At 32.9% G+C, this 13,808-nt stretch overlaps 1 pseudogene; it reads left to right on the plus strand.

The window, feature by feature from the left end:
* The first annotated feature begins 1,780 nt into the window (after positions 1 to 1,780).
* On the plus strand, positions 1,781 to 5,441 carry LOC148200993 (receptor-like protein EIX2; annotated as a pseudogene).
* The last annotated feature ends 8,367 nt before the right edge of the window (positions 5,442 to 13,808 follow it).

Consider the following 13,808-nt stretch of genomic DNA (forward strand, 5'->3'; position numbering starts at 1 on the left):
CAAAATAATATTTTACTCTTATCGGGGTTTTTTACTAAAACGCCGGAAATGGTTTCTTGAAAAAAATATTTATAATTTAATTACGGTTTAAAGAAAACTGCCAAAACTTACCAGAGGTTCCGAAACCACCGAAAATAAACCTCGGATAAAATCTCATTTTTTTTAGTGTTTGTTGTTGTCCAATCAAGAAGGGACACATGGTATCAATTACTACTTAAAAATCAGACCAACCACAACATGTCACTTGTCCCTCTTCGTCTCCATTTTCTCCAAAAAAACCATTGTACTTGTGTCCCGCAGCCATCACTAATCTCGTTGGATCTCCACTCACGCAGCCATCACTAATCTCGTTGGATCTCCTCTCACAGCCACAACCCGCAAAAGCTTTAACTACACAACCCGTAAAAGCTTTAACTACAGCAGCGATGCATATCAAAGTTCTACCAGATCACTATATTATAACAGTAACTATAATCCATGATCTTATTTTATAGTTATTTATATTATGTTGAATTATTAATGACTTAAGCTTTATTGTGATTAGTTATGTTTAATGTGACTTAGCCAAGGATTCCTAAATTAGTGATACTTGATGTTATCAAAATATTTGTTTTTTTTTATGGGTAACGTATTTGTGATTTTCTTTTATAACATACTTGATGGACTTTATGGTGTTTTGGATAGGATGTGATTATTATGATGAGTTTTTGCGAATGTATTATATGAAACTTTGCATAATTCCTTTATATGCAACTCGATTAATAGTATGGTTGATGTTGACCTTGCCTATTTTGCAATCGAACCTCGTTTGGATGGAATGGTAGAGTTTGATTCAATTTTATTACTGTCCCTTCCCTTTTTATTATCTAAAAATTTATATGAATGAATACAAACAAATAAATATAGGTTCAAAACTAAAGAAAACACCTAGAAAAAAGTAGGAAAAAACTAAAAAAAATAAATAAAAAAAAGGGGTGAGATGAGTTATGGATTATATCCATCTAAGTTCGTTCTGTCTTATTTCGTAATATCTACCCACAATAAGATAAAGAATACAAAGACAAATCTACAATAATGACTAGATTCATTAAGTTTCTTTTTTCATTTGTCAATATGTTTTAATTATGTACATTGACCCAAAATAATTTAATATAACAAACTCATTTACGAGATGACAATATGATAAGAACGATAGAACTGGTGACATAAGTTTTCACAACTAAAATACATAATATTTTATTTATCTTTTCATAATATTTAGTGGGACTTACAAATTTTTTTTTAAAAAATTGAAAATATCTTTTTTATGAATTTCATAAAAAAAAATATAAAAAACACAGAAAATATTCAAATTTCTAACAGTATTTATTTTCATACAGTATTTTATTACTAAATGAAAATAAATAACATTAATTATTATTCATGTAAACCGTTAAATTGTATAATTAATTTGGACTGTTTTAATTTCGTTAAGAAAAATTAACCATCTTGGTACCCAAAAATAAAGATATTGCAAATAGTAGAATTTCTTCAGAACAATTGCATTGTGAAATACATTTTCAGATAACTTTCTCAATTCTTTTTATCTTTCTTCATATAACATTGTGAAAATTTAAAATGAAATTCTTCGAAGTCAATTGACATCGGAATGAAATTATTGTCCTAAAAAATGGTCCGATGATTGATTTATTCCACAACAACAGCATTTCATTTGGTAGCAATTTCGTAGTAGATGATACGTAATTTACAGTGTATTCTATGCCACGACCAACGACTCAGAATGAAGGACGGGAAAGCAGTGCAGGAGAGTGAGAAGAATAGGTAATGAAGGAGTTGGTGTGATTATAAATGTGGCTATTGGGAGTGATAAATTCACAGCACATATCAATCTAATTCTCACTCTCTCTATTTCATGATCATGAATATTCTGAAAGTGATGATGTTTATGTTTGTGGTGAGTGTGGTGTTGCAGGTTGCTTATGGACAACACCATCCGATGCATTTCAAAGGAGAGGGAAGCACTCCTTCAATTCAAGGCTGTCATTGTCAATCACAACGGCATGCTCTCCTCTTGGACCACTCCCCACTGCTGCCAATGGGAGGGGATTCGCTGCAACAACCTCACCGCCCATATTATATGCCTGGACCTTCATGGAGAAGTTCATCATGAATATTTTTCTCGTGGCAATGTCTGTCAACGTTATATCAGCGCAAAAATTCACAAGTCCTTGATGAAGTTGTCACAATTGAAGTATTTGAACCTCAGTTCCAATGCTTTTCGAGGTACTCAAATTCCAGACTTTCCTTGTTCTCTAAGAAACTTGAGATACCTTGATCTGTCTTCATCTCTTTTTGGTGGAAAAATTCCAAGCCAGTTAGGTTCTCTTTGTCGTTTGAAATTCTTGAATCTTACTTTCAATTATTATTTGAAGGGTTCAATCCCTCCGCAACTTGGAAATCTTCATCGATTGCAGTATCTTGATCTCAGAGGCAATCTTTTAGAAGGAAGTTTGCCATCTCAGCTTGGAAATCTCTCCCAGTTGCGGTATCTTATCTTGAAGACAATTTTTTTGAAGGAAGTGTGCCATCTCAGCTTGGAAATCTCTTCCAGTTACAGTATCTTGATCTCAGTCTCAACTCTTTTGAAGGATACATACCATCCCAATTTGGAAACCTTTCAAATCTGCATGAGCTTTATCTTGGTGGTCTCACTGTTCTCAGTGGTGATCAGTGGCTATCTAATCTTATTTCTTTAACCCATCTTTCCTTGGATTTCATATTTAACCTTAACAGTTCTACTGGTCCTCTTCGAATGATTTCCAAGCTACCAAAAATAAGAGAACTGAGTTTAATTAATTGTGGTCTTTCCGATCATTTTCTCCTTTCATTCAACCCTTCCAACTTCAATTTTTCTACATCCCTTTCCGTTCTTGATCTTTCTCACAACTCCTTCACGCAATCAACGATATTCTAGTGGCTGTCAAACACCACTTGCAACCTTGTTGAGCTTGAGCTTCGAGGTAACCTCTTGAAGGGTTCTACCTCAAATCATTTTGGCTTGACCATGAATTGGCTTGAGCACCTTGACGTCTCCCATAATATGTTCAAGGGCGGGGATATGAAATCATTCATGAATATATGCAGCCTTCGTTCTTTATATATGTCTAGAAACAATATAACCGAAGACCTTTTGTCAATTCTTCATAATTTATCCAGTGGTTGTGTTAGATATTCACTACAAGATGTTGAGTTTGACATATAATGAAATCACAGGCTCCATAATTGACCTTTCAGGATTCTCATCTTTAAAAACATTGGATCTTTCTAACAATAAATTGAGTGGGAAGATAGCTGAAGGCATCATAGCTGAAGGCATCAGATTGCCATCTCAAATGGAGCAGTTGTCAATAGGGTCTAACTTATTAGAAGGTGGTGTTCCAAAATCGTTTGGGAGCACATGTAGTTTGCAGTCGTTGGATTTGTCTGACAATAAGTTGAGTGAAGATCTGACAATCATATTTAATCATTTGTCTGACTATTCTAGATACTCATTGCGCGAACTATATCTCAATGAAAATATAAATTCAATGGAACAGTACCTGATTTCTCAATATTTTTGAAGCTGGAAATGTTGGATCTATCAGGAAATCAATTAAAGGATGGAGTTCCAAAATTGATTTACAATGCTAGTGTTTTGCGTATATTGGACTTATCCAATAATAGTTTGAGTGAAAATCTTCCAGCAATGATACATCACCTGTGCCAATATGCTAGATACTCATTGCAACGTTTAGATCTGAGCATGAATCAAATCAGCGGAACTTTGCCCAACACCCTCTCCATGTTCTCATCATTAAAAAGGTTGTACCTTGATAATAACAAGCTAAATGGGACAATTTCTGAAGATCTCTGATTTCCAACAGAACTTGAAGTTCTCCATGTGATGTCAAACTCTTTGAAAGGTGTGATTACTGACTCTCATTTTTCTAATATGTCAAAGTTAAGGACACTGGTGTTATCAGATAACTTGTTGACGGTAAAATTTAGTCAAAATTTGGATCCATCTTTTCAATTGACTAATATTGCATTAAGATCTTGCAAACTAGGTCCATTATTTCCCAAATGGCTAGAGAAACAAAATGAACTTAGAAGCCTTGACATTTCAAATAATGGAATATCAGACACTCTTCCAAAATGGTTTTGGGCTAAATTTGCATTGCAAGAGAGGATAAATATCAATATTTCATGTAACAATATACAAGGTGTGATTCCAAATTTGTCACTAGAGAATCGTTTTGATTCTCTTAGTCTTGCATCAAATCAATTTGAAGGATCTGTTCCACTATTTTTACGAGACTCGATTTATCTTGATCTATCCAATAATAAATTTACAGATTCTCTTTGGTTTTTATGTTCTGGCGGTGTAGCTGGAACATTATACCAATTAGATCTTTCAAATAATAACTTTTCAGGACAAATTCCAAATTGTTGGACTCATTTCAAGTCATTGGCTTATTTAAACATGAGTCAAAATAAATTTTCAAGAAATATTCCTTTTTCAATGGGATCACTCCCTTGAACTTCAAGTTTTGTTATTGAGAAGCAATAACTTAACAGGTGAAATCCCTTTCTCCTTAAAGAATTGCACAAAGTTAGTTATGGTAGATATGGCAGAAAATAGATTATCAGGATCTATCCCAAAATGGATTGGAGGGAAATTCCTAGAGTTGCAATTTTTGAGTTTAAGAAGCAATAACTTCTATGGAAGCTTACCATTGGAAATTTGTTATCTAAAAAGCATTCAACGCTTGGATCTCTCGTTAAACAACCTATCTGGTCAAATTCCTAAATGTATAAAAAACTTCTCCTCAATGACTCAAGTGACTTCTTTGAGAGATTATGAAGATCATTGGTATTTGGCCAACACCACCTTCGTCGAAATTATTTCATACGATTTGAATGCAGTTTTGATGTGGAAAGGGTCAGATCAAATGTTCACAAATAATGGATTATCACTTTTGAAAAGCATTGATCTCTCAAATAATCTATTTTCAGGAGAAATTCCAAAAGAAGTGGAGGACTTATTTGGTTTGATTTCACTGAATTTATCAAGAAACAATTTGAAGGGGAAAATTCCATCAAAGATTGGAAAGTTAACATCACTTGAATTTCTTGATTTGTCAAGAAACCAACTTGGTGGTTCAATTCCTTCAAGTCTTGCTCAAATTGATCGACTCACTACATTATATTTGTCACACAATTATTTATCTGGAAAAATTCCAATTGGCACACAATTATAGAGTTTTGATGCATCGAAATATGAAGATAATGTTGATCTCTGTGGACCACCGTTAAAGGAATTGTGCATTGATGGAGTGGCAAGACAAGGACCAATTATTAAATTTCAAGAGGATGACCATTTGATTTTCAATCGTGAATAATATTATATAAGAATGAAAGTTTTCAAATCTGCTACAAAACATAGCTACAGGTAACATTATTTTTACCTTGTGTTTAAAATTTGATTTTTTTTTGTTTTATTATTATTATTATTTTAAATAAATAATTTTCATATTCCTTATAATAGGAATTACTTTCCCTGTGATATTAAGATCAATACTGATCATTTTTATGGTAAATTTCAATATTCGTATACTTTTTTCAATATAGAAATAATTTTGTAAATGGAATCTCAAAAATTAAAACAAATAACTAAAGATTTTATATTTAAACATGTTTTTTCTCTCCAAGTTTATTCATCCATATTGTTTTTCCTTACCCTTTATTTTTCTTATTCTATATTTCATGATGGCTAGGTGATTTTTCTAATTCAACATATCACCATTTAATACAAAACATATGACAAAGAAAACAATATTTTAGGAGCGTAAAGAAAAAAATTTAAATATTTCGCGGAAAAAATCCATAAACATTTAAAAAACAGCGTAACATACAAAGAAAATATGTTAAAAGATTTTGGAAACAAAAGTTTTTTTTTTACTGCAGACCAAATAAAAATCCGAATGTATTTCAAATTTAAATAGGCACATTTAAAGCCAAACTTTGTATAAACATAAATGTTCATAAATACAAATATTTGTGTATGTTAATACATCATAGTTATGGTTACATGTTATCTATATATTATTTAGTTAAAAAAAATAACATCACATTTTAATTTGTCATTCACTATTTATTATTTATCGTTGTAACATTATTATAAGAAAATCATTAAATAATAATCAATTTTAGAAACAAATAATAATTAGTCATAATGAGTAATTTAAATACTATTTTTTAAACTAAAAAATTATTATCATTGATAGCTAATGACAATGATCAATTTAAAGTCTAATTAACAAATTAGTTATAATTTTTTTATTTATAAAAAGTTCTATTTTACATACAAATAATTTCTAATTGAAATCTACATAATTAATTATTTTGATTTTTAAATTTGATTAATGATTTTCTTGTCATAAATGATTCACATTTCCATATAATAATTACAAAAATATTATGGTTAAATCGATTTTTTATTACATAAAAAAAATTATTGAAAGATTAACGATGTAATTGAAAATAAGAATATTACTTAAAGATAATAACTAATGTCTATGGATAGAATAAAATAATAAAAAATCGTTAGCATAAGACATATTTTCAGTCTCTTTCAATCTTGTCTCAAAATTGTTGTGACATTCTCATAATTAGTTGGTTTTTCTTTTGTATGTTTAACCATTGCAATATTAGTTTGATGGATGATAGATATAATTATTTCTATAAATACATTTTTTTATAGTAAATAGTAAGTTGTAATTCAAGTAAAGATCTCCAATATCAATTTGAAGATTTGTATAGCCTTAATTTGGCTTGTACAAACACCTTTTTTATTTGCTTTGATAGTCATATAAGATAATTATTTTATGACAAGTGATTATTTTTTTTAAAAGTATAAAATAAATTGAAAGAATTTAAATATTAGTGACTTAAATTATTGGAGTTTTATATTCCTTTGCATTTTAACATGAATTTTCTTTGAATTTTTGTTTTTTTTACGTTATCTTTTTGTTGTTTATATTTATGGGGAAATTAATATTATATGCTTAATTTTTGGCAGAGGAATTCTGGATTATAGGAGTGTATGTGGAAAAATGGAATTGTTGTTGAAGATTAGAATGATTGTGAGGGTATGATACTCAAAGGACATAAAAAAAACTGAGGAAAGAGGCACTCTGGAGGAAGATTTCTAAATATTTATTTTCTTTAAATGTTTCTTTCTCCTCCATTTTTATTTTGTGATGGATGTTCAGGAAGCCTATTGTGATTGTGATCTTCTTTTTTTTCTAAATACTTTGTTTATATCTTAAGCCTTTCCTGTGAAGTTATTATCATACAATAATTTGATGAATCTTCAAAACGTTAGAAATGACATAATTATTTTGAGTCATGTTCTTTGATTATGGAAAACTAATACATTATGTGTTTTTGTTCTTTTCTACCTTCATCTCTTGCATGTGATTAAGAGGGTTCATGTATTAATTAGTTTTACGTTAATTTACTTTAGAAATTTTTTGCCTTAAACATAATCAGAGTAAGATGGTATGAATTACATTGAAATTCGATTGTAAGTTGAAGAATTTATAGCACGACACTAGTACAGGTAAACGATACGGCACCGGTTAATTTCGCTGATAGACACCGGTTTTAGAACCGAGGCATATTCAGGCGAGGTAAAAAGTGATAACCTTTTTACCTCGGTTCTAAACCGGGTTATTTTTTCGGTCTCTATGGCCTCGGTTAGAACCTAAACCGAGGTAGTAGGATTTTTTTTTTAATTCTATTTTCAAACCCAGAATCCCAGATTGAAAACGTTAAAAACGTTAAAAATGAAAGAAGTTAGATAACAAAATTCATTCACTCGTCACGCCAAACTTGATTCATTCATTCATTCAAAAATCTAAAACAAAACAATCAAGAATTTCATAGCAGAATCAAACAAGAAACAATATTACAACATAATGTGAAAATTGTCTCTACAGATGCAGTAGAATTACATTCTCAGATGCAATATTACAGCAACAGAAAAAACTCAGAAAAACTCAGAAAAAACTCAGAGATGGATGAAACAGAAAGTCAGAGAAGCCAAATTTTTTCCTCTTCGCACATGGTGAAACAGAAAGCCAAGTTTCTCTGCAAACGCCTCTGCCCCGCCACCCCGACGAAGCCTTCACCGGCTTCTGTCCCGCATGCCTCTGCAAACGCCTCGTCCTCCTCGACCCCAACAACAACAGCCTCCATCCACTGCCGCCGTCGCCGCCCTTAAAGCCCTCTTCCGCCCTAGAAACCCTAGAAGAAAAAGGAAACTTATTCTGGACCCATTGATCGGTGTAAATCAAAGTTTAATCGGTGGAAAATGTTTCTAACGGTGAAAAGAAGGTTTTAATCGGTGGAATCGAAGGGAAATGGTGAAAAGGAGAAGAAACCCTAATAGAGGGTTTAAATCTATGAATGTTTGAGGGCAGAAGGCTTACCGTGACGATGAACGGCGACTTGCGGCAAGGGATGAACGCGGCTTGCGGCAAGGGTTGAACGACGGCTTGCGGCGTGCCCTGAGGTTGGGGTTTGGTGGAGAAGAGAAACTGGAGGCTAGAGAGCGAGAGGCGAGAAGGCGAGAGGGGAAAGGGCGAGAGGGCGATGGGCGAGAGGCGAGAGGCGAGAGGCGAGAGGGCGAGAGGCGAGAGGGCGAGAGGGGAGAGGGCGAGAGGGCGAGAGGGCGAGTGGCGAGGGGCGAGAGGCGAGAGGCCGAGAGGGGAGAGGGGAGAGGACGAGAGGGAAGAGGGAAGAGGGAAGAGGGAAGAGGGCGAGAGGGTGAGAGGCAGAGGGCGAGAGTGCAGAGTGCCAAAGAGAAATTGGTTTTTTAACCTAGGGTATTGCCTCGGTTAAATTTAAACCGGTGCCTAATTTCAGAGTATTACCTCGGTCAAATTTTAACCGGTGCCTAAAGCCTTTCAGTCACAGGAAATTACCTCGGTTCACCTTTTACTCGAGACAGTAAAGTTTATAGGCATCGGTTAATATACAACCGAGGCATATAGCTACACAATATTTACAAAAATACCACCGCGTTTTTATATGCTTCGGTTTTAGTAAAACCGGAGTATATATAACGTGTTAAAAAGGGCTTTTTTTACTAGTGCGACATGAATTTCTTTTGTCACTTGGCAAATAATCTATTAATTATTAAATTTCTTGATAATTCATTTTAAAATATTTCAGATTCTTTTTAAAATATTTAAAAAGAACTTGGGTTAGCCGAACCTAATAACAACTAAAGAGGACACTCAAAATTTCAAGTGAATTACTTGATAAAATGTGATAGAATATGGTTCAAAAAGGAAGAATCATTCCTCTGTTCTTTCTGCGATTACAATTCAACAGAATTAGCACTTCCAGAACTTCCAGAACTAGCAATATCAAAGTCAAGCGGCAAGATAGGAAATATAGATAACTGAAACCAATATTATTTGGAGGATCAATCTCCTAAATATTTTAAGACCAAATTCTGACTAATAAAAGTGTAAAGAAAATGAAAGTATGAAACAAAAGGCCATTTTTTCTTCGTATCTTCTAATCTTCATAGCAATAATGTGTTCTACAAGAACTGTTTCTCCCTGTACCTTCACACATTTTTTTCTTGTATTTTCACATTTTAAAAATAATCTCGAGATTACATTTTTCTTTAATGAATTTCAACCTATGCAAACATATGTCATATTTTTATATAGTAATATATAAATTCTAATTTGTATATCTTCTTATTCTTGAAAGTATGTAGAATGTAGTGATAAAACTACATGTGACTTGAAGTTTAATATTGATAATTCTATTGTAAAATATATACAAAATTTAACTCCTACATAGTTATACTTTCTGAAATTTAAAAGATAATGTAGATAAGTTTTTATGGAATAGTAGATCATATCGAAATCTTGAGTTATTTCTAACTCTAGCAAAATTATTATCTCACACATTAAAAATGATGATCAAGTTTCTTACAAGAATGGTAGTTTGTACAACTTACAATGAAGACTATGATTTTTCGCAAACTTAACTATGAAGACTATAAAAAAAAACAAAATTTAAAATGTTCAGACTATGATTTTTCGCAAACTTAACTCTTTGATTTTGAATTTATGAAATAAGGTTTTGTATTTGAGTTCCAATTGTACCAAAGTGGAATTGTGAGCAAGTATTATGATTTTAAACCATAAAAGAAATAGATATATAAATTGACAAACCACAAGAATTTTTTAAATTCAAAATATATATGACTAATTGTTTTGGGATCTCCACAACAACCTTCAGTTTTGAGATTAAGTGCATATATGTAATTATTGTTAGTGCAAAATATTGTGCAAAATACAAATTATGCACAAAAACTTAATTGTTTGATTTAACCAATGTGCAACTACACTTACTACACTCATCTTCTGGATTATACTTACTTCAATGTTACTTTTTTATTCCAAAGTATTATTAATTAGTAAACACATTTTAAAACTATAATTAATAAAAAAAAATACAATAAATACAACGCACAAAGTAGTAAGTCTATATATCAAAGCTCATATGTCAGTATATTACAACGGGTACAAGAAAAAATTTACTTATACAAGAGTTTGCATAAAGCACTAACAAAAAAAAACGACAATATTAAATTGTTTATAATTCATTCAAAAAATTACATATATACATGTTTTTCTTTTCATTTTATTTTCAAATAGTTTATAAATATTCATTATCTACATAACATTTGAACATATTTAAATCTCCTCTCAATGTGACATCCCTAAAATATACGTCATGCATATATAATAAAGACGTCATTTAATTATAATAATAGAAAGCACTTGGAACCATATGACAAAGTATAGGGAGTTACAGTCATCCTTAGAAAGCTAGGAATTCAAACATGAGGTACTAAAGTCTTCCAGAATAACATAGGTTCTACAAATACAGTTTTAAAACGCATAATTCAAAGTACAAATATCCTAATGATACTAGGATTCAACATTTTCTTCCTCCAAGGCTTGCTCCAAGGGTTCCTCCTCGACATCTACTCCCATCCAAGTGGATGATCATCGCAAGAAGAAACATACACAAACAACACAAACGCAAACAAGCAAGGTGAGCTAATCATATAAAAAGCATACAATATGGCAAGATGTGCATGCAAGAATTAAATTGAATCAAGCAGGGTAACACACATCCTAACATGTTACGTTCTAGACTTGACTCGTCCGGACTTTAGAATGATAGTCGAGCTATGGTGAGTCTTGCACTCGTGGTGGCTTATGAAACTTGGGCTCCCCCACCCTACTACACTCACGAGGTTAGCCTGTTCCGGACCTTGAGGCATACTGGAAGCCCCCAAGACTAAGACCTCCTGCTACTCCTCACCACATGGTTCAATCCTCTCTACATGATAAGAAAGGTCATTGGAGTTTCAGGATGACCCCCAAGACTGAGCTCTTACTTTCATTCTAAACACTAAGAATCTGACCAAGAGATCATACATCGATGGAACTTGGTTTACAACTTGTATCATCTTACCATCACTTATAACCATACACTTTTTGTTACCATCCACATACTTGTTTGAATATCACAATACAGTACTATAGATGCAAGGAAAAATATTTGCAAATCTTGATATATTTCCCTAATCCAAGAAGGGATACTTGGTGATAATCTATTTTCTCCCAAGTCAAACATTACTAACTTTATGCAATTCCTTAGGGAGAAAGGGATCTCCTTGGTTAAGCTATTGTTTCTTAGTAGTAATGCTTGAAGTTCAACAAGTGATCCCATTGAAGTAGGAAGCGTTCCTGAAAAATTGTTGTGACTCAAATCTAAATACGCCAATGATTTGAGATAGATTGGTTGTTTGAAAGGTCAAGCTGGCCTAAAGCTTCAACTGTCCCATTTGCACAAAGAAAAGAAGAAAAGTCAGAAAATTTATTTTGAGATAGATCAAGAAATGTTGATGCCCCAAGAAATGGTGGAACAGGGCCTTCAAACTGATTGGATGCAAGGACTACAAAATGAGGAGTAACCTCCAAGGGAAAATTTGGAATTGTACCTTTGATGTTATTCAATGAAATATTCATTTTTGTCATTCCTTGTATTGCAACTTTACTCCAAAACATTCTGGAACAGAATCTGATATTCCACAGTTAGAAATGTCAAAGAATTTCAATGTCATTTGTGTATGGAAACATTTAGGAAAAGTTGGACCTAACTTGCAAGATCTCAACCGTATATAACCCAATTGAAAGGACGGGGTCCAGTTTTGGCTAAATTTCTAAAGCCAATGAGTTGTCTGATAGATCTAACAACTGCAACTTTAACATATTAGCAAAATGAAAGTCACTGACACTACAAGAAAAAATTGAATTACATACAACCAAAATCCGTATATAAGACCCAAAATCCGTATATAACACTTGATTACATACGACTTACATACGGACAAAAATCCGTATATAAAACTGTCGTAGCTACTTTATATACGGATATATCCGTATACAATTTATATACGGATATATCCGTATGTAAATTATATACGAAAAAATTCGTATATAAAAAATCCGTATGTAAATTACATACGAAAAAAATTCGTATGTAAAATCCGTATATAAATTACATACGGAAAAATCCGTATATAATATTCGTATGTCAATTACATACGGATAAATCCGTATATAACTATAATTTTATAAAAAAAATTAGATGATCTCACATCTATACCCAATAACTAATAGTTTCGTATACTGATAAAAATAAAATAAAACTACCAAATTGTAAAAAAATAATACCAAATATCTGTCAGTTTTTATTAAAACGTGATATTTGTTTAATCCATTATAGTAAAGCCTTCAACGTCCAACTCCACCACTTCTCACGCATCCAGCTGGGAGATAAAAAGAAAGTGAAGAAATGTGCTTCACAGTTACACATCCAGCAGCTGCCGTGGTCCACCTTCCAGCTTCAACAACATTCTAGTTTTGGAGAGGCACCAACGTTCCAGCAGAGGAAGGCAGATGTCCATGCAGCTTGAAGAGAAAACTCACAATCCAGTAGCAGTGGAGCAGAAGTGGTGCAGCTACAGGTTTCATTTGGAGAGCAAAACCAGCCAGCAACTCTCCGTCCAGCACTCCATGCAGTCCAGCAATGGAGGAGACAATCCAACATTCCAGCTTGGGAGACAACACACAACAGGAATTTCACGTGGGTGTGTGGGTGTAAGTGGAGCAGAATTTTGGTCAGCAAAGCACATGGGTGAGTGCAGAATTTTGGTGTTGCACGAGAAAGAGACCAGCCGCACGTTATGGAGGAGAATGGTGTGATGAATAAAGAATGGAGAAATGAGGGGCTTGTTACGTGAAAGAAGAAGGGGCCGTGTGGAATTCATGGAAAGCAAAGCACATGGGTCAGACCTCTTTTCTTGGCTGAAATAAAATGCATGATGACAAGGAAGCCACTCACATGAAAAACACCATATGAATCAAGGAAGAAAGTGGAAAGCACATAGTTAATTGGCAGCATGGGAAGTTCCACATTCACGGTCCACAATGTAAAAATATGCTTCAATGAAGGAAGTTTTCAGTGCAGCAAGGCATGGGAGGATAACATAATTTTATTTTGAGAAAGAAAGTGGGTTAAATTATTTAGCTATCACAATGTTTAAGAAAGGGTTAAATTATTTAGCTATCACAAGGAAGAAAGTGGACAACACTAATTCA

Source organism: Vigna umbellata, chromosome 4 (genome assembly GCF_029865625.1).
Source record: "Vigna umbellata cultivar VRB3 chromosome 4, Vumbellata_1.0, whole genome shotgun sequence".
Classification (NCBI taxonomy): Eukaryota; Viridiplantae; Streptophyta; class Magnoliopsida; order Fabales; family Fabaceae; genus Vigna; species Vigna umbellata.